The following is a 23,269-nucleotide window of genomic DNA, read 5'->3' as shown; positions in this document are numbered from 1 at the left end:
CGAGCCCCCTGAGCAAAAACCTAAAAACTGAATTTTCCCCTACCCAGAAATGGCCTAGGGCCGCGGCACTAGCCCTCAAAGGATGCGGCGCCCAGCGTGGCCTCCTTCCCTGATGCAACCTAGCGCCGCGGCGCAGAAGAACAAGGCAGCGGTGCCCCTTCGCGAACCCAGAATTCTGGGTTTTCCCTTGCATTTTCCCCGAGCCAAAACACTCCCAAATCAACCCCAAAGCATACCTAAGTCCCAAATTCAATCCAAAACCCCATATAAACTATCTAACAACTCATAAACATCAACAACAAGCCTAAACACACAATCAAATCCCCAATTCACAAATTGGCTTAAAACTTTATAAAACTTAAACCAATAACCAGAAACTTGAACCATAGCAGCGAATACATAACAGAGATGCATAAAACCCTTACCTCAAGTAGAAATTCGCCCCTGAGCCTTCTCCAAGTCCAACTCCAAGCAAATCCCTCTTATTCCCAAGCTAAGCCTAGGCAAGCTTCATCCCCAAGAATCCACCAAACAGCCACACACCAACTTTCAATTTTCATGCTAACACTCTAGAAATCATGCTTAGAAACTTAACAAAACAGAGATAAATTCTTACCTCTAAGAAAATCTTGGCCTACACTTGGTTTTGGTTGCATCAAACCAACTTAATTCTCCTCCTAGATTTCACAATCCCAACTCCCTTCCTTTTTCCTCCTTTCCTTCTAGGTTCCCCTCAAACTTCCATCATGAACAAGAGCATCTAGGTGTAAAACGTGAATGACTTCTCTTCTCAGCTGAAGTCATCTAAATCCTTGCCGAAATACCATTTTACCCTTCCATCTAATTCCCTTTTCTAACTAAACCTCAAGGGCATCCTAGACATTTCACATCCCTTACAAATATACCATTTTATCACTTAGGGTAATTATCCTCACTCGTTACCAATGGTTACTCAAACCACTAAAATACCATTAACCAATACTTACAAATCCTCAATCTCAAGTTATAATATTCCCAAAATACCCCTAGGCTCCTCCCGAGCCAGGTATTTAATCTCGTTGTGACTTTTAAACTAATTAGCTCCCTAGGACCGTCTCGGAACGTGCATCACAAATATATCACCGTTATATCAACAACATCACATATATTTCATTTATGCCCTCAGCGGGCTAAAATTAGCAATTTGCCCCTAAGAACCAAATGGGGCCCACATGCATATTTATTTCACCAAAACATGCATTCTAACCACATATTCATTAAATTCACATAAATTAATACAGTTTGACAATTATTGCCCTCCAGGCACAATAATCAAGGCTCCAAGCCTTATTAGCAAATTTGGGTCGTTACAAAACCACTATAAAACTATTGGTGTTATTTACTTTCTATTCAAGGTTCTTATTGTTTTTACATCTACTCGCAGTTGGCCAAAATCGTGGTTAACATTTTTGGTGCTTTCATTGAGAGCCTGAATAGAAGAAATACACCGCTGCCCTACCAATATGGCTCCCAAGAATACCAGTATAGCCTCCAAAAAGCCAGGTACATCAAAAGAGCCTGCTAGAGCAGAAGGTCCTGGACCTCAGAACCCTGAGACTGAGCCCAAGGTCTTTCTTGAGGAGACAACTCCAGAAGTTGAACAACTCCAGGAAGCAATAGGCTTTCCAAGAGGAGATGATGCAATTCAATGCTCAGGAGGAGTCTTTCGCTAAGGAAATGGCCAGGCAGAAAGCTGCATTCGAGTAGCAAAAATAGGAGATGGATTCCAGGAGTGAAGAGATTAGGCGATGGCAGGAGGAGGCCGACCAGCGACATCGTGAGGCTACACTTGCTCTAGAAGCGGCTACTCAATTGATCCAGGCCAATGCCTAGACCGCAGCACGAGGAGCTGCCACCCAGGGAGCAAGGAATAATAATGTTGGTCGGAGGACCGCTGGCAAAGCCAATTCTCAAGGACCGGATAGAAGTAGGAGTAACCCCCTGGTGAGGAGGATGATGGGGTCCACTCCAGAACTGCCTCGACACAAAGGGAGAACTCTAGGAACCCCACCAGGAGCCACTGATCAGAAACTTCTAGGTCAAGGAGTCATCGGTCGGGAAATAAGAAGACTCCACCCAGACATGATCAGACCAGGACTCCTCGAGATAAGGAAACTTCGCAGTTTAAATATGGATATGGTCGTGGTGATGAGGCAGATAGTCATCACACTGATCGGTCAAAGGATAAAGAAGGCAACGACCCACAAGGAGGAAAAGACTGCCCAGGACGTACCGAAAAGCCTCCACTACATCCTGACCAGCAGCATAGTGGGAGAGAACAAGTCCTGCGCAAGAAGCCTTTTGAAAAGTCTAAGAGCATGTGTTTGATCGGTTAAGAGGACGCACTTCCCGGAAGGATCTACGGGATGTTATCAGTGACAAGAGAAGGACCTTCCTTGTCGAAGGGCAAGATCTGAATCGCCATGCTAGTCAAGTAGAAGTACTTGACGATAGTGCACCAGATAGAAATGCCCAACCAGGCAGTCAAGACCTTGAGACCCTGTCGATCGCCCGAGCCATCCAAGCCCGGCTTGTCGCGCTAACGGTTGCAGTTCAAGGTTTGTCAACATGTTCTTTCGGTATGGATGCAGTAGACCACAGGAGTGGCAGTCCGTTTTGTGCCCGGATCAGAGCAGCCCAGCCACCGACAAAGTATAAAGCACCGGTGCTGCTTGTATATACAGAAAAGACAGATCCCATAAGACATGTTGGGAAATTTGAAGACCAAATGGAGTTGTTCGGGGTAAGTGACGATTATCCTTGTAGAGTTTTCCCAACTACGTTATCCGATACTGCCCAGGAATGGTATTGGAAATTCAAGCCAAATTCCATTACCTCTTGGGAAACTTTCAGGAAAGATTTTTGTAGACAGTTCAGCTCTGCTCGGACTCCACCAGTTTATGAGTCTCTAAAGAACTATATACAGAGGTTCATGAGAGAAGCCAACCGAGCAACTTCTGTTGGAGATGAGGGGAAGATGGTTGCCATATCCTCTAGAATAACTTATCAAAGCCCTTTGTGGGATAGTATACATCAAAATCCAATTTCAACACTTCAAAAATTTCTTGACCGAACGGATAAGTATATGAAATTGGATGACGCGATCAAGAAAGAGGAGAAAGGCATAAACAATCTGGATGGATCAACTGACCCTCCTAAGAATGGTGGAAACAGTCAAAATGGTGGAAAGAAACGTGGGAATAATGGGTCTGATCGCCATGAAGAAAAGTAAGTTGGGTCCAAACGATAAGCCAACCAAGTATGAACCTTGGTTCACCAATTACACCACTCTTTTGGCCAGCCGGGCAGAAATATATCTCGCAAGTCATCAAGAGGTTCCCTACCGGAAAACCCCACCCATCAGGAAGGAGATGAGTAAAAAGGACATGAATAAGTTTTGTCGTTTCCATGGAGACTATGGTCATGACAAAAATGAATGCAATCTTCTCAAGGATGAGATAGAGTTTTTTCTTCAGTCGGGAAAGATGAAAAAATATCGGGCAGAGAAAACCCAAGGAGAAGGGAGCAACAACAATCCTGGGTTCAAGCGGCAACGATCTCCACCCTTGCAACCCGAGCTTGTTGACTTCACTTTAGACACTATATGTGGAGGTCCACACTTGGCTGGGGATAGTAATAAGGCAAAAGAAAGATATGCCCGGACACTTCGACATGAGTTGGATGCAAGATCAACATCAGAGGTCATGACTGTAGAGGAGCGGCCTCCAAAGAATCCCCGGTATGAAAGCGAGTCTCTTACTTTTACGGAGGACGCTACTAGACATGTTAGGTATCCTCATTATGACCCGCTCGTCATTACAATCCAAATTGCAAACATGAAAGTGAAGAGATGCCTAGTTGACATGGGAAGTTCTGTGGACATTATTTTCAAGTCATCTTTCGAAAAGATAAAATTGTCCATCAATGACTTGAAGCCATGCTCTCAAGTATTTTACGGATTTACTAGAGAAGGATTGTCACCTGCCGGAACAATCAAATTACCGGTCACAGCAGGAGACGCTCCTAGGCATGAGACAATCATGACAAAGTTTTTGATAGTAGATTGTTCGTCGGCTTACAATGTGGTGATTGGTCGACCACTACTCACGACCTTACACGAGGCAGTGTCTATATGGCACCTTTCCATGAAATTCCCGACCAGTGCAGACTAGGCTGTGTTCGGGGAGACTAAAGAGAAGCTAGGGAATGTTATAATGCTTTGGTGGTTAAGGCACGGAAGGGTACTAGGGAGAATAATATGATTATGTGTGGAGAAAGAGAAGAAATAGTAGATCAGATGGACATCGACCAGTATAGCATTGTGAACTTAGCCGACCAAGAGAAAGCTTTAAAGGTTATTAACCAGGAAAGTACTTCTGGTATTAATAAGCAACAAGCCCCATCCAGTGATGAAGTCACCAAATAGGGCGTTGCCCAAAGCGAGGGAGTGGATATTGATCCTCACTTTGGGGATTTGGAGAGTGAAGTGGGACCTATGGAGGACTAAGAGGAGGTCCTGGTTATCGATGATATTTGTTTTTATGGAGAATTAATCTGATCGGGAGGCTACCTAAAGGAAAAGGAGGAGTGCAGTTTACTATAGTTGCAGTGGATTATTTCACTAAGTGGACTAAAGCTGAACCATTAGCCACAATCACATCGAAGAAAGTGTTAGATTTTGTGGTGAAAAATATTATATTTCGCTATGGCCTGCCAAAAAAGATAGTGCCTGATAATGGTACACAGTTTGATAGTGACATATTTACTGATTTTTGTACTAGGCATGGCATCACAAAGAGCTTCTCCTTGGTGGCCCATCCACAAGTGAATGGGCAGGTAGAAGCGGTAAAAAAAACATTGAAAGACACCCTAAAGAAGCGGCTCGAGCAAGCTAAAGGATATTGGGCGGAAGAATTCCCAAAAGTTCTCTGGTCGTACAGAACCACTGCTCGAACAGCAACTGGCCATACTCCTTATTCCTTGGCATATGGTTATGAAGCTATGATACCGGTCAAGATCAACCCCCCATCCCATCGAAGAAGCACTTACAATCAGGATGAAAACAATCAATTACTGGCTAAATCTTTGGATTTTATTGAGGAAAGGAGAGCATAAGGGTTGCTGCTCATCAACAAAAGATGGCCCGTTATTTCAATTCCAGAGTTAAAGATCGAAAGTTCTAGGTTGGAGATTTGGTTATCAAAAGAGTGTTCATCAAAGACTCAAGAGCTGGAGTGCTAGGACCAAATTGGGAAGGACCATATCAGATCGAGCAAGTCTTGCCACCAGGCACTTACAAACTTTCTAGGCTGAATGGTGAACTGATCAGAAACTACTGGAATGGCGAGCACCTTAGGAAATATTATCAATAAATATCACTTGCACAGTTGTAGCTTATATTCAAGTGCTTTACTTGTTATTTAAGTATGTTTATGATCTGGTTATTTGCTGACTAATCGTTTGTTTTTAAACAATTTTTGTTTGTTTGAGACTCATGATTAGACACATTTTGTCCTTTTTCAAGTTGATGAGTAATAAAAGAGACTATGCGCAGCAGGGTCGATTCTTGCTACAAATATGCATATGTGTTAATTTTTCGAACAGTGTTTAATTGATCGGAAAAATCGGGCAGTGTTCAACTACTCGGTATGTTCAAACAGTGTTCAACTGCTTGGATATTTTCTTTATATTCAATGTGTTTCACAAGTAGTAACTACTCAAACAGATCCGGTCAAGTAGCAAGTGACTAGGGATCTTACAACCCTCGATCACTTGGGGGGCACATGGGGTATACTGGTAATTAATTCAACACATGCAATGAGAGCACGAATTAAGATATTTGTTTTTAGGCTGACTTGTAAGCTTTTGAAGTCAAAAAGGGCTATTAAGCTAACTTTTTTATCAAAGCTTAGGTAACTTGCCATCTTTTAAAATACCACCAAGTTAAAAGCAAATATTCGTGTGAAATAAAACATTAAGCTCATAAAATGTTAGAGCAATAAGGGTGTGAGAAAGTATACTTAGCAAGGACTTATAAAATGTCTGAAATTTTTTTAGTTAGAAAACTAAGTACTCATACGAAAAATTTCATGGCATAGATCAAAGAAACTTTACTATTCACAAAAGACCTGGGAAGTTTTAAGAAATGAAAAGTAAAGTGTCAAGTAGCTCGGCCCGTACGAGAAAAATATAAAAGCTACTAAGCAGTAATTGTCTCAACAAAAGTATAAGCAAAATAAGTAAATTGTTGGCCAGATACAAAGTGTCTGCTGGTCGGATGGGAAGCCTTCTGGTCAGTTAAATCATGTTTACTGATCAGGTAAACTAGTTTCTAGTTGGTTAATACCATCATCAGCGTCTAGAGCCTCCTCTGGTCAGAACGATAGAGTAGGAGAAGCAACACAGCACCAGCTGGATTAGCTGCCTCCTCGGTGGCCTTGGCTTCACATTTGGCAAGCTCTTCCGCTCTTGCCTCTTCTGAGAGAAAGTCGAGGTTGAGAGGCTTGTTTAACTTCCAAATCTGGTAGAAGCAGTTGAAGCAGATTTCTTCATAACGAACCAGATCAGTTTCCTTGTCCTGTTTCAACTCTTCAATCTCTTGAATATTCTTCTCCTGTTGGTTGGCTAGTGTCTTGATGGTTTGGATGTGCTTGTTGTTCTCATCAATCAACTCCTTCAAGGTTCTATCTCGGTCAGCAATTGTTTTCTCTGCTTGCTCAGTCTTGTCTTGAAGGTCTTTTTCAGACTTGGTCAGGTTTTCAATCTTCGTTTGAGATTCCACTAGCTGATCATTCAAGACCTTGATCAACTCTTTATAGTCGAATGCTCTGCGTTGGACATGACTAACAGTGATAAGCCCCTGGAATAGATAACAGAGAAATATTAAGATACGAGTGATAAATAATAAAGTAAATATTTTTGATAAGATGCTTACACTCATGGTCTGAGCAAGGCCTTTGTGAAGGGCAACTTCGACTCTTTGACGGGGTAGAGTCTCGAAAGTCTGAGTTGTAGCTGCATGGTGAAGGGTATGGTCTAGAAACTCTTTGTCATATTCACCAACGTCGCAAAGAGGCTCACTTAAGCAAGTTGACCAAGTAGTCTGTAGAGTAGCAGAAAGGGGAATTGACGAAGGAGCCAGGCGTGGGAGAATGATTGACTGGTCGGATGTTTTTCCCTAGCTAAGTGGTGTATTCTTTATAACCTTGCTCGGAGGAGTTGAGTTGCTGCCTTCCCCAGCTTTCCTCTTTTGGGCAAAGGGGGTGTTGAATTGCTTGAACATGGTCAGGTCTGCATAAAAGTGAAGGAAAAGATGGGTTAGTAGAAACAATAAATAGATATAGGTGAAAAATAAAATTCAATAGATTCATCAGAAAATCCACTTACGGTTATTGTCATCAAAACCTGAGTTCAGAATTTCGTTCAAAAACTCGTCTTCATCCTCCGATGATGAGCTGTCCTCTCTATCGAGTTCGATACTTTTGCCTTTGCCAAGCCTGACAGGGAAGGCGGGTCGGTGAGGATTTTCACAAGGAGGCTCTCTAATAATAGGACCACCTAGTCGGCATGGATGAGGGGATAGAACAGGAGAAAACTGGTCGGTCACTACTTCGCTTTCAGCGTTGGACTGATCATTCGTGTCTATTTCATCAGTCATTCTACCCGCAAAAATATCTTGATTGTTTGGAAACAATCCCACCAATCGGAGATTTTCCAAGGAGAATAACTGTTCAACGTCCTTTTCATCTAGAGGCATGTTGGCAAGTTCTTCTGCTCGAGCATACATTTCCCTGGTTGGGAGAGGTTGATCAAAAGGGTCGGCATGTGTAAAAGCTAGGTTGTTGGCTTTAATGTCTATAGTTAGGAAGTATTATGTGTAATACTTCCCAGGATTCAATTTATGGGCTATACCATGAAGGTACTTAACCCCTTTTTGCCTATGAAAGAGCTGTAAAAAACCTGTATTCTTGTGGCTGGGGTTAGCCCTAAAATCGAACAAATAATGTACCTCATGAGGAATAGGCGGGTTCTTGCCCTGGAAGTGGTAGAGAATGTAGAGAGCAAAGAAGGCTTGTATGCCATTTGGAGCAATCTGGAAGGGAGACACTTTGAAGTAATCCGCTATTGATCTGAAGAAAGGATGCAAGGGGATTGTGGCTCTTGCATATATATGATACTTAGACCAGGCACAGTAGGCTCCACCAGGATTGTTGGCTCTTTGGCCAAGGCGTGGACAAAGCACATTCACTCCTTCGAGACCCAAAGTCTCGATATGCTTATCAAACATTTTTTAATGTAGCTTAGAGGGTTTAGCTACAAACCAACAAGGCCCACTCTTTTCTTTATTCCTCAACTTACGTGTAGCAGTTTGTTGGATTTCTGTGGCAAATGTTTGGGTAACCTGTCTCCTAGGTTTTCCAATTTTTTGAGCTTGTCAAGGGGATTTTGAAGAAGCTTCAGTCTTGACTTCTCCTAATAAATTTTCTCCCACACAGGGTACTCGTTCTATCACCTTTTGTGTTGCTCTACGGGCAACCTGAGGATCTCGTTCTTGAAGGAATCGATTAGACTTCTTCACCCTCAACGGTTGGTGTTGGTGTTGTTACTTAAGGAACTGTTCTTCGTGAAGAAAAGACAAAGTTGACCGCAGAAGGATTTTATTGAGACGACGGAGACGGTCTTCAGGAGATCGTTTGCTGGGAGATTTAGAAGAAGAATCACTGATCGAAAAGATGTCTCTTGAAGTGGGAGTTGGGGAATCGGAGTCTGTTTGGTCGTCACCTCCCCTGTAATCGAAGCGGTTCATCTACAAAAGACGAGGGGAGGTAAGTAAACCAAACATAGAGTGAATGAAAAACAAAAACAAATATATATATGTATGTACAGTGCCCAGTGAAACACAATTTCTTTGAGAGAAAAGATAATTTTTCCCCAAATGAAGACATTTATTCTTTTGGGAAATAATAGGAATTCTGACAGATTCGCACAAGATGTTTTGAGTACTGAATGGTGTTCGGAGGAATAAGGCCTAAGTTGGGGTATCCAAGTGGTTCAGGCATGTGTTTAGGAGGGCGTGCCCTTGAGTGGCTGGGGTGCATCTCCGACTGGCTGCGCCGTGTGCCCAAGCGTCTGGAGGAGCCGAGTGTCCGAGCGGCTCGGGGGGCATCTGAGGAGCTGGTGCGTTCGAGGAGCAGTGTAGCTGTGCATCCAAGGTGCTGCTGGGCTGGTGCATCCGAGGAGCTGCTAGGCTGGTGCATCCGAGGAGCTGCTAGGTTAGTGCGTCCGAGGAGCTTCTGGGTCGTGCATCCGAGGAGCTGCCAGGCTGGTGCATCTGAGGAGCTACTAGGCTGGTGTGTCCGAGGAGTATCTGGGCCGTGCATCCGAGGAGCTGCTAGGCTGGTGCATCCGACGAGCTGCTGGGCTAATGCGTCTGAGAGGATGGCATGCCCAAGGAGTGGTGTCCGAGGGGCAAGGGCATACATCCGAGTAGTCCGATCAACTAGAAATGGTCAAGGCTACGGGTTTGATGGGCTAAAGGGTAAGGAGCATGATGGATAAACATATTTTCTTGATTTTGAACTATGCAAGCAAGATCAAAAAGTGGAATTCTAAGAGTTCAACAATTCTCAAGGCAATATCTCATGCTCTTCTTAAACCCATAAACCTAAAGTTAAAATGTGTAGTGGGAAATCATTTTTCTTGCAAAATTTCAGGAAATTGAAAGAAAAATTGACTATCCCAAAGCCTAAACTACACTATATCAGCCACAAAGTCTTTATCCTACCAAGATTCATCATGAAAAAATCCAAGAGTATGTTTCAAAATGGGGGTTTCGACATGGTGTGTTCTAAGCAAGTTTTGTGTAGATTTCTAAGTTTACAAAGCTTAAATATAAAGATGAAGAAGGAGAAACTTACCCAAATGTATTGGAGAGGGTTTGATTCCTTGAGAAAGCTTGGAGTTGCGTGGAGAAGTTGAAACACCTTTGGAGTATGTAGAGGATTCGGCCAAGAGAAATGAAGAAATGTTTTGCTTATGGAATATTGGGCAGCCGTGAGTCTATTTAGAGGAGAGAAAGGGAGACTCCCTTCCACCCTGAAGGCTCTTGGTATTCTCTCTCCCATGATTGGAAATGAGTAACTGCCATTTTCATGATTTAGAAATTAAATTATTTATAAAAGGCGGGAGAAGACCAAAGGCCATATTTGGAATTTTGGGAAACAGTATTGTTAAATTTACTGTGGATCCTTGCATAGAGTAGGAAAATTTTATCATATGAGAAAATCATATAATAAACTTGGGGGGCAAATGTTATCCCTAAAAAATTGTTCAATGACGCAGAAATCGGATGGACAAGTGGTAGGGCATGGTCAATAAATGACACATTAATAGTCATGGGTGATTGGAAGAGGTGTGCTTGCCTATGCCAACCAGTGGTCTTGCTTGTGCCAACCAGTGTGCTCGCCTATGCCGACCAGTGGTGTGTTTGCCCATGCCGACCAGCAGTATGGTTTGGCCAACTGGTGAATTGTCTTGGCCAACCAGTAACTTCGGGGATGGATTTGTTTGGTCGACAGATCAGTCTTAGAGGTTACCGTCTAATGACTCTTCAGTAAAGCCTCAGTAACAGCTTCAACCCGAATCATTCGCAACTGCTGCGGGAATATCTTAGATATACCAGAATAATAGTTATGCTGTTATAATTTGAATTTATTTACATTTTATTAATTAAAGTTGGTTGAAACAACCAACTCGGAAAATGAAAAATTTATGTTGTACGGTCCATGAGCCTATAAATAAACGGCTCATGGCATCATTTAGGGGATCGAATTTCGGGAGATTAAAAAGCATTCTCTAATTAGGACATTTGGGAACCCTCATTTGGGGCATTCTGGGAGTATTTACTGAGAGTTTAGAGAGAGAAACATTGTATCTAATACTTACACTTGAGAAACTCAGTTGACTCAGGTTCATCTAATCTAAAGTGTAGACTAAATATATCACAACTCCAAGTGGATTAGGCTATTACCAACAAATTGGGGATGAACCACTATAAAACTATTGGTGTTATTAACTTTCTATTCAAGTTTCTTGTCATTTTTGCGTCTACTCGCAGTTGGCCAAAATTGTAGTCAACAATTGCTTATAGAGCGTTCTATGAATTCAAGAGTGCAATTTTGAGTCTTTAGTGGAGTCACGAGGAATTAATAAGTTAGTAAATTCATTTGCTAGATTTATGATAACTTATTGGAGCTTGATTTCATAGGCCCATGTTCCCCATTGTACCTTGGATAAAATCATCTAGATAGTCTCTATTATTTGATTTAATTATCAATTAGAATAATCAAAGTTGACCAGGTCAATTTTGGATAGTTTCACAGAGTTATGTAATTTAGAGAAGAAAAGAGAAATTAGGGATGATTTATTAATTAAGATTAATTGGTATCTAAATTAATAAATAAGTTTAAATCAAGGTTCAAATTATAAATAATTAAATTGATAAAGGATTTGAATAATTATTTAATTAATTAAATCAATAGAAAATAATGCAGACCTTAATTTTAAGACCAACGAGCTTATAATCAAATGAGAAATCTCACGGGCCTAAAGCCCTTGATAATTTCGGCCTAGGGCTGTTAATTGGCTATTATTTTATAGATTTTTTTAATTAAATAAATAACCTAATTGAGTCTACAAAAGGAATGCTAAGAGAGAGTTGAAAACATAAGTTGAATCACAAGTTTCTGAGTAGATCAGAAGATCTATTAGGTTTTAGATTCTCTCTACTGCATAAGTCATTTTCTAAGCCTGAATTTTTCTCTTCTATGCTTCTTCTCTTTGTATCTATCTCATGTCTTGAGAATTTCCCACCCTAGTCTAGGCGATTCTAAGGATACTTTGGAAGGCAATGAAGAAAATAGAAGAACAGTTCAGTTTCTTGGTAATACTCTGCAATAGAAAGGATACAAGGGTTAGAGAAACTGAAGGAATGACTCTATTATTCCGCTGCGTATAATGTAAGTGTTCTTATCATTATTTCTCTTTGAATTCAATTTTAGAAACATGTTCTAGGTTGTCTCATATTAACTTGTTTAATATTAGATGTACATGAAAATAAATAAAGATCATGTATAAGTTTTCCAAACACCAGCTCCCAACAGGAAATGGACGGGGGAGCGAGAACCTCAGAGACCATCTTGGAGTGGGAGCCGAGATAGAAATCATAGGGCTCGACCTAGACAAGGGGGTGAACAAGAGGCTCACTGAGGACATAGGGAATCCTAACCAATGGGAAGTCATATGTCGAGGTCACAAACGACTGGGGCAAGGGGGCAAGCGGAGAACCCACCTTGCAACCATCGAGCCACTCGACCACAACTAGAGAGGAATGTCAGCTTCCTCAATGGAAGTCTGGACCTCATTAGATCGGTGAATGTATACAACACCAAGCCCAGAAATACTAGGAATTATGAGAATGACTATCCTTATCTTCGAGATCACTTGAATCAAAACTGGGGGCGGGCAATCCCGTCAAACCTGGATTTATGAACACATTTAAATAGTCGAAAAGAGCCTATGTAGCCAGTACACTGGAATCAGTATAACCATGTACTGGGGTAGAGAGCTGGAGTTTTCACAAACAATAACCAGCTATCCCAAATTCAACCTCAACCTTCGGTGGACTTGGCCCAAGAAAGAATCAACCAACTCTAAAGAGCATTCAGGCTCCTTCAAGAAGAAAGAAATAAGGACAAGGTTGAGGACTTCGATGAGGAGCTCGAGCCTTTCACTCCACACATATCAAACACTTTCCTTACGGATTCAAGATAGCCCACGTGGTACCCTTTGATGGGACCTCATATCCATATAGCCATTTGAGTACGTATAACACAATAATGTGTGTCATCAATGTTGGATACGAGCTTAAGTGCATGCTCTTTCCAACCACATTCACAAGACCAGCAAAAAACTAGTTCGACAAGTTCTGAATTCACTCGATCTCGTCTTGGGAACAACTGGCTAAGGAATTCAAGAAGCAATTCAAGGCCATGGTAGGTGTCAGGCCCAAGGAATCGACCTTGACTAATGTTAGACAACAGTCGGGAGAGTCATTAAAAAGTGACATGGCAAGATTCAACATAGAGGTGCCACAAGTCCGAAATGTCGATGACAGTGGTCATCTTATGCTAGTACGAGTTAGAGTATTTCTAGGGAGTCCCCTTTGGGACGTCATGCAATGTAACGCCCTGGATAGCCAAGACCGTTACACTGTATGTTTATAAAGTGCTAGACTTGCTAATCAAGTCATTTAGTTAGAATCGTGTTCCTGGAACTATCAAGGAGCTAGGGTTCAAAATGATTTGGTCCCAAAAGCCACATTTTCATTAAGAAACATTATTTGTTTACACGAGATCCCAAAAATACAAGTTTAAAGATCGTTTACAGAAGTTATAAGATTCAGATACAATAACCAGCCATACTAAGGCAAAACAAGCGGTTAGGTAATCCCTGTCCTGATCCACTTCTCGACCATGATGATCGAATGGCTAGCTATGTACATTCCACCTCGGAGCTCTCCATCTCAGGCTTGGTCCAACTTGCCTTTGCCTTTACCTGCACCACGTAGCACCCGTGATCCAAGGCCCAGCAAGAAAACACAACAATAGAGCATAAGCAATCAACAGACAAATCCATAACCCACATTGCATCACAAGTTCTCAAACATGTAATCATTCAGCATGACCAAGTATTCAACATACTACGCATATCAATTCACATCACATATCACTGCACAAATGATAACTAGGGCTAGCGCTCTCAGGCTGCTCCCTCCGTTATCCCACTGACTCCGGCCCGCTTACGCCGAGTTCAGTGAATATTCTCGGCTACCAGTGGCCAAGCCGCGCCCTGTGCGCAAATACTATGTACGGCACTCTTACGCCGCTTTACATGTCCCATGGAGTAATACCATCATTGACACGATACAATTCTCGGGAGCACTTAGTCCCATCACAAACATGTAATCGGGGGCAGTTTTCTTACCTTTCAATTCACTAGCTTTGATCCCTTGACTCCTTGAGCACGATCCCCCTCGAGCCCTAGCGCTCACCTAAACACAATCATGGCCAAAGTCATTATCGAACCTCAAGTCCAAAACCTAGCCTCGGGGCCAATCCCGAGCCCCCGGAAAGTCCTAGTTCCACCAAACAAGGTGGTGGAATCAAACCCCAAACCCTTGGTAAAAAACCCTTGCAAATAACCCTAAAATCCCTTTCTGAGAACAGGGTAGTGCTACAGCGCTCATGGAAGGGCGCTACAGTGCTACAAACATAAGCCAAAATCCCCTCAGCATTATGGCCTAGCGCTACAGCGCCCAAAGGCTAACGCTGTAGCGCTAGTCACAGACTGGCCAACACCAGTTTTCCTTTCTGCGACTTTCCTCGAACCAATCTCAACCAAAACTCTTTCAACTCTTTCCCAAACTAAAAAACAACCTCATGACCATACTCCACTCATCCCAAGCGCCCCAAACACCTAGAACTCAAGCACATGCATCCACAAACTCAGAATTCACCATAGCCACTCCTAAACACTAAAACTCAGTAAAAACCAGCTGAACAACAAAGTTAGAGTTTGGACTTTATACCTTTGATAGGATTTCGACCACAAGCTGCCTCTAGACCTCCTTGGCTTGCTTCTCCTTAACTTTTTCCCTGAATTTCCCCAAAATTCCCCATCAAACTCAACTTCTACACCATAATTCAGAAACCAAACCAGCAACTGAAGAGATTACAGAACCTTACCTCAAGTGATGGTCTAACCTTGCTAAACCCTTGTCAAGTCCTCAATCTTAACTCAGTAACCTTGTGGCTTAGTTGGACTAGCTCCCCTCTGAGTTTTACTCCAGAAATCCTCAAGAAATTGGTGAAGAAAGCTTGAACCGACTCAGAAAACTCCCTCTGTTTTCTCTCTTTCTTTTCCTTCCTTTTTCTTCTTTTTTTTTCAGACTTCTATAATATTCTACAAATCCCACTAACATAAAGCCTCAATAAGACCCATTTTAAAAGCCAAATGACCCTAATGCCCTCCCTATTAATTCTAGACCCTTTAATCCACTTAAGGGCATTTCAGTCATTTTACCCAATTCCCGCTAACTCCTCAAGTGTCTCTAATATTTCCTGCTTAATTCCCGACACCTAATTAACCACCAATAACACTCCTCAATATCAAAATAGACTCTAGTATATTTGCTAAATTCCCATTTAAACCCCTAAGCTCACCCCGAGCCGGGTACAAATCCCTGCCATGACTTTTCCGCTACTTTGCTCACTAGGACCGTCTTGAGTCACAGATCACAAATATATCCACATAATAATGTGGTCTCGACAATTATCACATATATCAATACAATTATGCCCACAATGGCCAAAATTACGATTATGCCCTTCTAACCTAATCAGGGCCTACATGCTTACTAATACACATAGTCATGCATCTCAAATATTCAAATAGCCATATAACGTGCTTTAAATCATAATCATGCATCTTAATCATTAAAACCACACTTAATTCCCATTATGCCCTCCAGGCACACTAATCAAGGCCCTTAAGCCTTATTAACAAATTTGGGTCGTTACATGCAAAGGAAACCAGTGAGGACAATAATTGAGTTCAATAACAGGGCTCAGAGATTCGTCAATTTAGAAGAGGCAATGTCAGCATTAAAGCAGACCCCTCGGCCTGTTATAACCACAATGATGAACGTCAACTCAGCCTTGACCCCATCTATGCCCTCAACGTCTCGGCCCTCAGGAGACAGCCCTTCAAAAAGGAAGACAAATGAAGGGAATAACTCGGAAGTGGACGGGAGAAAAAAGAAAAAATGAGATAAATACTTCTCCATTTACACAGTTTATACCATGTTTACAGATACTCGAGAGAAACATTTTTATCGCAAATGAGAACCAAGTCTTGTTCAGGCGACTTGATCCGATGCAAAATCAGAAGTCTAAAAGGGATACCAATAAATTCAGCAGATTCCATAGGGACATCAGTCATACCACTGATGAATGCAGACAGCTAAATGATGAGATCGAATGTCTGAAATCGAGAGGATATTTTGGACAGTATGTCAGAAACAGGAATCCAGCACAAGCTTCGGCTGGACAGAAGGAAGCTCCTACACAGCCTGCCCAACAGAATACGGCCCCACGCACAAGGGAGGATGACCTACCTCCCCCGATAGATAGGGAGGATATGGTAACCATTGTCGGAGGACTGCATATTGCTGGGTCGGGCAGAAATGCCCATAAAAGATATGTTAATGAGCTCAAGATGGGGGACAGATCTCCCTACGAACCTGAACCCCAAACTCCAAAACAATAGAGGGTTGAAACTGAACCCATTACTTTCACTGAATAAGTGAAAATTGGACAGGTCGAGCATGACTTTACCTCCTGGAGACGATCTCATTGAGGCCTTGTCTTGTGCTTCATTACTCGAGTATGAAGGTTCAACGGGCCGAGGTCCAAGGCCGCGTGAGCTCAAACCCACATGTTTACCTCTAGAGGGAAGCGTGGCCATTGGCATTGGGACTTCTTCCCACCTTGTATACTTGCAGATTCCAGATTCATCTGTAGACTCGCCTTCACCAAGGAGGCCACAAACCCGGAGCTTGTCCTCGGTGGAGAAGGTACTTAAGAGATTTTCGACCGTAAGGGAGCTTGAGGATTGATTCCCTGTAGTCCTTCATGGTCTCTGTAGGCTATGGGCGATGATAATTGGCTACAAGAAAAGATTGGATGAGCATTTTTGGGCTCGAAATAAAAGAAGAAACCAAAGAACCATGACTGGATACTTACGAATCCACTGGAATGAGTAAAAATGGGAGGGAGTGAGACCATCCTTCTAGAAGAAGATGGTCTTGAAGTTTGGAGGATGGTTGGGGATATCCTCGAACAACCGTCTCTCCTTGGGGTAGCTCGACCGATAGTAAAACCTGTCTCCACCATGAGCTCGGGGGGGTTGCTCTTGAGGCAGAAGAGGTATAGAATCTTCTGTACAAAGGCCCATCCCACTTCAACTCGTGGGATAAATATCTAAGAGCGGCCAAGACCCTATATAAGTTAGTCTGGAGCTGGAACGAGGATATGCCAGCATAGTCTGTGAAGCTCTGGAAATAATCCTTTAGGGACAGCAAGGCCCCAGCTCGCATATGCTCACGACTCCATGCCGCGAGCTTAACTTTCCTCTCAGGATCATCTTTGCCAAGGGCGAAGCAGCTCCTCTCACCAGAGCTGGCGGGATGGCACACTAGCTTTCCATATAGCTTTAACCTATGGCAGGATAATAACTCTAAAATTTGTTGGGTCGAGGTGATGGAACTTTGGTAATGTTCGGCCTCGAAGAAGGAACTCTCCGAGACCGGGATGGAAAGAGATTTTGGGGTTGTGGACGGTTGACTTGATGAACCCTCCATGAGGTTGAATGAGAGTGTGTCAGGGGAGTAGGCTACGGTGACTTTAAGTTTAGGATCTAGTGGAATTGGTCGAATCTCAGGGTCCGGATCGGGTTACACCGCAACTCGAAGCTTCCTTCTTTTCATCTCTTCGACCTCGTCGATCTGACATCGAAAATGGACTCGGATTTCCTCTCGTTCGAGTTGTTCCTTATGCTCGCAGATTAGCCGTTGGTTTCATGTGAACGGCGATTCAGATCGAGGAGATGGTGGGTGGTAAGGGATGGCAAGCTCGGGCCCCCACCGATTCTCTGAAGACTGTGACATGTAACAAGAAAGAAAAAGGTGAGGGCCCATTAAAAAAAAGAAAGTGGAAAAGATCGAGTTTGCAAGTTCGAGATAACGAGATCGCCTTAATCTAGCCTGAAGGCTCGAAATGGCGAGATTAACTCAAATGCCTACATCGAAATATTATAAAGTTTGGGGCATCGAGAGTGTACCCACGCGAGAGTGGGGCAGTTATTTTCAGTTTAAGCGTATCCCAAGTTTCTAGGAAAAGGTGGGCAGTTACCCAAAAAGAAGATATTAACGAGATATGTTAATTAAAACCCTAATCCAGAACTCTTTTTCTTAAGCTACACGAAACTTATAACCTAACACCTCATAACCTAAAAAGTCTCCATTTTTATCTGTTTTTACCAAATTTTTCTACCTAAAGCATGATTCTCATTAAATGCAAGTCTACACAATCAAAAACTATCTAGTGTAAAAGAGATTTCAAGAATCTGGTAGAAACCAGAAAAATGTTCTTACAAACAGAGGAAACACATAAATATATATATGAAGATCAAAGAACTTACACAATGTGGACTGTGGGTACGAAGACATCGTCGACTGTAGAAGGGGTAGCAGGAACGATCCCACAGAGCCGAAGGTGGTAAGAGCACTTTGCTTCTTCAGTTTGGAGAGCATGCAAAGAGGTCTCTAGTTCATGTTTCTTTTTCTAAAAGCTAAAAAGCAAAGGTGAATGAAGTGGTAAAGAAGAAAGAGTATATATAGGCAAGAGGAGTGATAAAAGGGAGAACAGATCTGAGCCCTTGTTCTGAGTTAAAAGGTGATCTAAGGGATCGCATTTGATTCCAAAAAGTTGGCAGCAAAAAGAGAATGGGAAAGGACGTGCGCAGGTAAAAGGGTACTCAAGTACTCTCGGTAAGCAATCTCTTGGTGACACGTATCCACACTTGAGTGTGGTAGGTGGGCACGTTTTCTGAAAGTGAAGTTAAAAAGTTTTCTTCTCAGAGGATTTGAACCAACACTTTTGAGGGGACAAAATGTTATACCCAAATTTTGAGAATAAATAAATAGCCTCGAAATGTAGGCTCGAAAAGAGTGAGCTCGAAAATAATAAATGTTGGCAGTACCCTTATACGAATTGTCAAGTGGTTCTAAATCCGTTTTCAGCACTCGAGCACAAGTCGCATTGTTCGAGCCTGAGTTGTAGGCTCAAAGACACCAACCTTCTCCAAGGAATGAGTTCGACCGAATTAGTAGACGAGGAGGAGGCTACAACCAGAACGATGAGCTTGAAGCCAGGCCAATCTCGAAAGCGTGTCAGCGCATGCGGAAAGACTATTAGGAAATCCCTATTTCATATGGATTTGTTATTATCATATAGTAAATCCCTATTTCCATGAGATAATATGCAATTAACGCATTTATTGTATTTCTTTCAAATTTATTTGATTGATTGTAACTTTCCTGAATTAGAGGAAGATATTTTCATATCCAGGTCTATAAATAGCTTGGAGTAATTCATTTGTGGACACACACAAAATTGTACTAGAGAAAACTCACTAAATTGTTTTCCTTCAAAGCTTAGAGAGAGTAGTGAGAATAATAGTGACTCGTGGACTAGACAGATTTTAACTGCTGAACCACGTAAAAAACATCTGAATCCTTCTACTTTTTCTACATTTTTGTTTAGTGCTCTTCATATTTAAGTTGACGAAAAACAGCGTCAAGATTATTAAATTTATTTAAAAGTTTTAATTAAATATTTATTTTAGGGATATTTGTGGCAAAAGTACCTAAATTATTGTGCTTGTAGCACTTAAGTACCCAAGTTATTTTTTTGGCGGCGAAAATACCTTATGTCCATGTTTTGGTGCAGTTTAGTGCATCTGTTTGTTTCGCCGTTAAGTCTGTCACCATGTCATGAAATTTATTTATAACTTTGATACTTTCGCCGCAAATATCTCTTAAATTTGGTACTTTCACCACAAATATCCCTTTAATTAGGTATTTCGCTCCAAATATCCATTTAATTAGGTACACCTATGTGTTACAATCGAACTTAATGGTTAGAATTGACAGTTGTACTGAATTACACCAAAACATGGATGGATGATACTATCATTGCTAAAAAAAAATAACTTGGGTACTTAAGTGCTATAAACATAATAAATTGGGTACTTTCACTACAAATATCTCTTTATTTTATTATATGAAATCAGAAAATATATTTAAATTATTTAAAAAATATAAACAACTGAAAATCAAATAAATCAATAAATAAGGGGCAATATAGGAATATTAAAAATTTAAACGCACAGAGGGTACCAAACTATGTAGATTTTACAAACAGAGGGTACCGATTAATAATTATAAAAAATAGAGTACCAAGTTTGTATATCGATAAAACACAGAGTACCAAATGAATATTTACCCTTTTCTTATTTGCAGCAAAAATCCCGAACTTAACTCCTTTTGCAAATAGGTCTTCTCCTAAAAAAGTCATTTTCACTTTTCCATCTAATATTTTATTAAATAAACAATTAGAGTTTTGTGGCGAAAATTCATAATTTATACATCATTTTGCATATAAATTTCTAATTTTAAAGTTTATATATTTTTCAAATAAAATGGAAATAATCAAAATAATAATAATGCAATAATTTTGTGATTTAATTATTGTGAATTAAAAAAAAATATATGTATAATTTTATTTGTAATTTAAAAAATAAATTATAATAAGGATAAATACAACAAAATTACCCAATGTTATATTTCATTTGTATTCGTTAGCACTCACTATGTCTTTAACGGGACTGACTGGGTGTGTGCGTGTTGCCTTTTCATTAGTTCAACTCATAATTTTATAAACAAATTCATTTAAATTTATTTATATTAATTTTAAAATAGAAAAAGTTAATAAAATTGTAGTTTAAAATTAAAAAGAAAAACTAAAAAAAAAACATATAAATTAATTAAAAATTATTTTTAATAATAAATTAAAGGAAATTTACTCATTTGGTACCCTGTGTTTTTGCAAAGTATCATTTTGGTACCATCTTTTTTCAATAATGCTTGTATGCTACTATGTATTTTAAAATTATACATATTTGGTACCCTAGACTCATATTTGATAAATAAAATTTTATCAATATGACAAAGCTGTCATAAGTTATATGTAATTAAATAATTAAATTTGAATTTGGAACTTACATAATTGAAAGCATGGTGATCAAATTGGTAAAAATTTATTAAATAAATTTGAGTTTAGGGTACCAAATATGTATGATTTCAAAATACAGGGTACTAAATATGTACGATTTCAAAATAAAGGGTACCAAATAAGCATTATTGTAAACACAGGGTACCAAAATAATATTTTACAAAAACACAGGGTACCAAATGGTTACCTACCCTAAATTAAATTAATTTTGATTAAATTTCAAATTTTATCTAAAATAATTTTTTTAGGGAATTATTTAACTAAACTAATTTATAAACATCATTGTCCTAATAACCAAGATTAATGGTCAATTTTTTTGCAGCAAGATTAATGGTCAAAATTGAAAAAGGAAAAAAAAATAAGTGCTCATATGATGAACGATTTCTTCCTCCCACCATTCATCTTCCTCAATCGTGATTAAAAATCACAACTTTGGCTCTCACAAGCAAAAAGTTTAATATTTCAATTCCAAATAGATTCATGTTAACAAAAAAAAATCAGATTTCAAATTCAAATTCTCCCAAGCCTCAGACCCACTTCTCGTCAAAAGCTCTGGCCTCAAACCAGCCTCTCTTCGAATGCTCCAGCCTCACAGTCAGATCTCGTCGATTGCTCCGGCATCAGACCCATATCTATCTAGTCGAACGGTCCGGCCTAGATCTCGCATAGACCAACCCCCGCCGAAAGCTCCTGCAAGCAAACCCACTGTCGAGTTCTCCGAAGCCTCTGGCCCACTGTCGAATTCTCCCTAGCCGATCGACGACCTCAATAACCCAGACCCATTGCCAAGTTCTGCCTAGATCTGACTGCCTGGATTTGTTTCAAGGTCCGTCTGGGTGTCGATTGCAGTAGGCAAGAGAGAGAGAGAGTGTTTTGTAAAAAAAAATTAGTTTTTTTTTATTATAAGAAATGTATTATTAAAAATAATTGTCAATTAATTTATATGCTTTGTTTAGTTTTTATTTTGTTTTATATTACTATTTTATAATTTTTTATATTTTTAAATTAAAATAAATGAATTTGTTTTTAAAATTATCAGTTGAACCAATGAAAATACGACACTTGTACACCCACTCAATACAGTTAGAGTGGGTAACCGATACAAACAAAACTAGATATTAGATTTTTTTCCCACAAATAAAAATAAAGTTGGTACTAAATCACAAATTTTGTAAAAAAATATTAGTTACTTTTGCAACATTTATCCTTTTATAATATAATTATTGAAATTGTCATTAAATATATTAACAAATATTTATTGCAATTATACTTAAAAACACATCTAAAATAATTTAATTATTCAATAAATATTATAGTAAATCTCATATATTTATGAATTCAAAATAATTATTAAATGTATTTTTTCTTCAATAAATTTGAAGTAATATTTGTTTGGAAAAAATGCCAAAATTTAAAGTTAGGGACTTAAGTACAAAATGATGTGTAGGTTAGAGATTTTTGTCACAAAATTTTAGTTTTTTAACATTAAAATTGGATGGAAAAGTGAAGAAGGACTAACAATACTAACTTTTTAAAAATTTGAAGATTTAAATACAACAAATTTGAGATTGGGGACCTAAGTACAAAAGATGGATTAGATTGGAGATTTTTGTTGCAAATAAGCCTATGCATTAGAACAATTAGTTGATTTCTTTTGGTATGAATTTACACGTAGTATTTATTACCCCTAAATGACTAAATAATAAGAATGTGTTTACTTTCTCGAAGTTTACAAAAATACCTAATATTTAAAAAAATACTATAAGTATAGAATTTGGATTAAATTACAGAAATACAGAGAGACATAATCATAAATACATTTTTTATTTATTTTTGTAAACAAAAGTTTACAAATTTATAAAAATACAATTTTTTTGTAACCAAAATTTACAAATTTGTAACTAAAGATTACAAGTTTGTAAACAACATTTATAGGCTAAATAGAAATTTGTAACAAGTAGTAACAGAACAGTTACAAACTGTTATCTGTATTTTTGAATTATTTGTAAAATTTTATATTTTTCAATTTTTTTAAAAAAAATTTATAGTGTTATGTGTAGTTTTTTAATGCTTAGTAATATTAGTTGTTAATGGACATACTAATTTTTTTATTATTTATTTCTTTTATAAAAAAAATACTTCTTAATTGATTTATTACACCATTGCAAATATTTAAATTTGGATTCTAGTTTTTTTTTTCAACTCAAACTAAATAATAAGTAATGTATGCATATAACATTATCTGAACATAAGCAAGT

The sequence above is a fragment of the Humulus lupulus genome, chromosome 7, assembly GCF_963169125.1.
Source record: "Humulus lupulus chromosome 7, drHumLupu1.1, whole genome shotgun sequence".
Classification (NCBI taxonomy): Eukaryota; Viridiplantae; Streptophyta; class Magnoliopsida; order Rosales; family Cannabaceae; genus Humulus; species Humulus lupulus.
Note: the sequence above shows the minus strand (reverse complement) of the source record.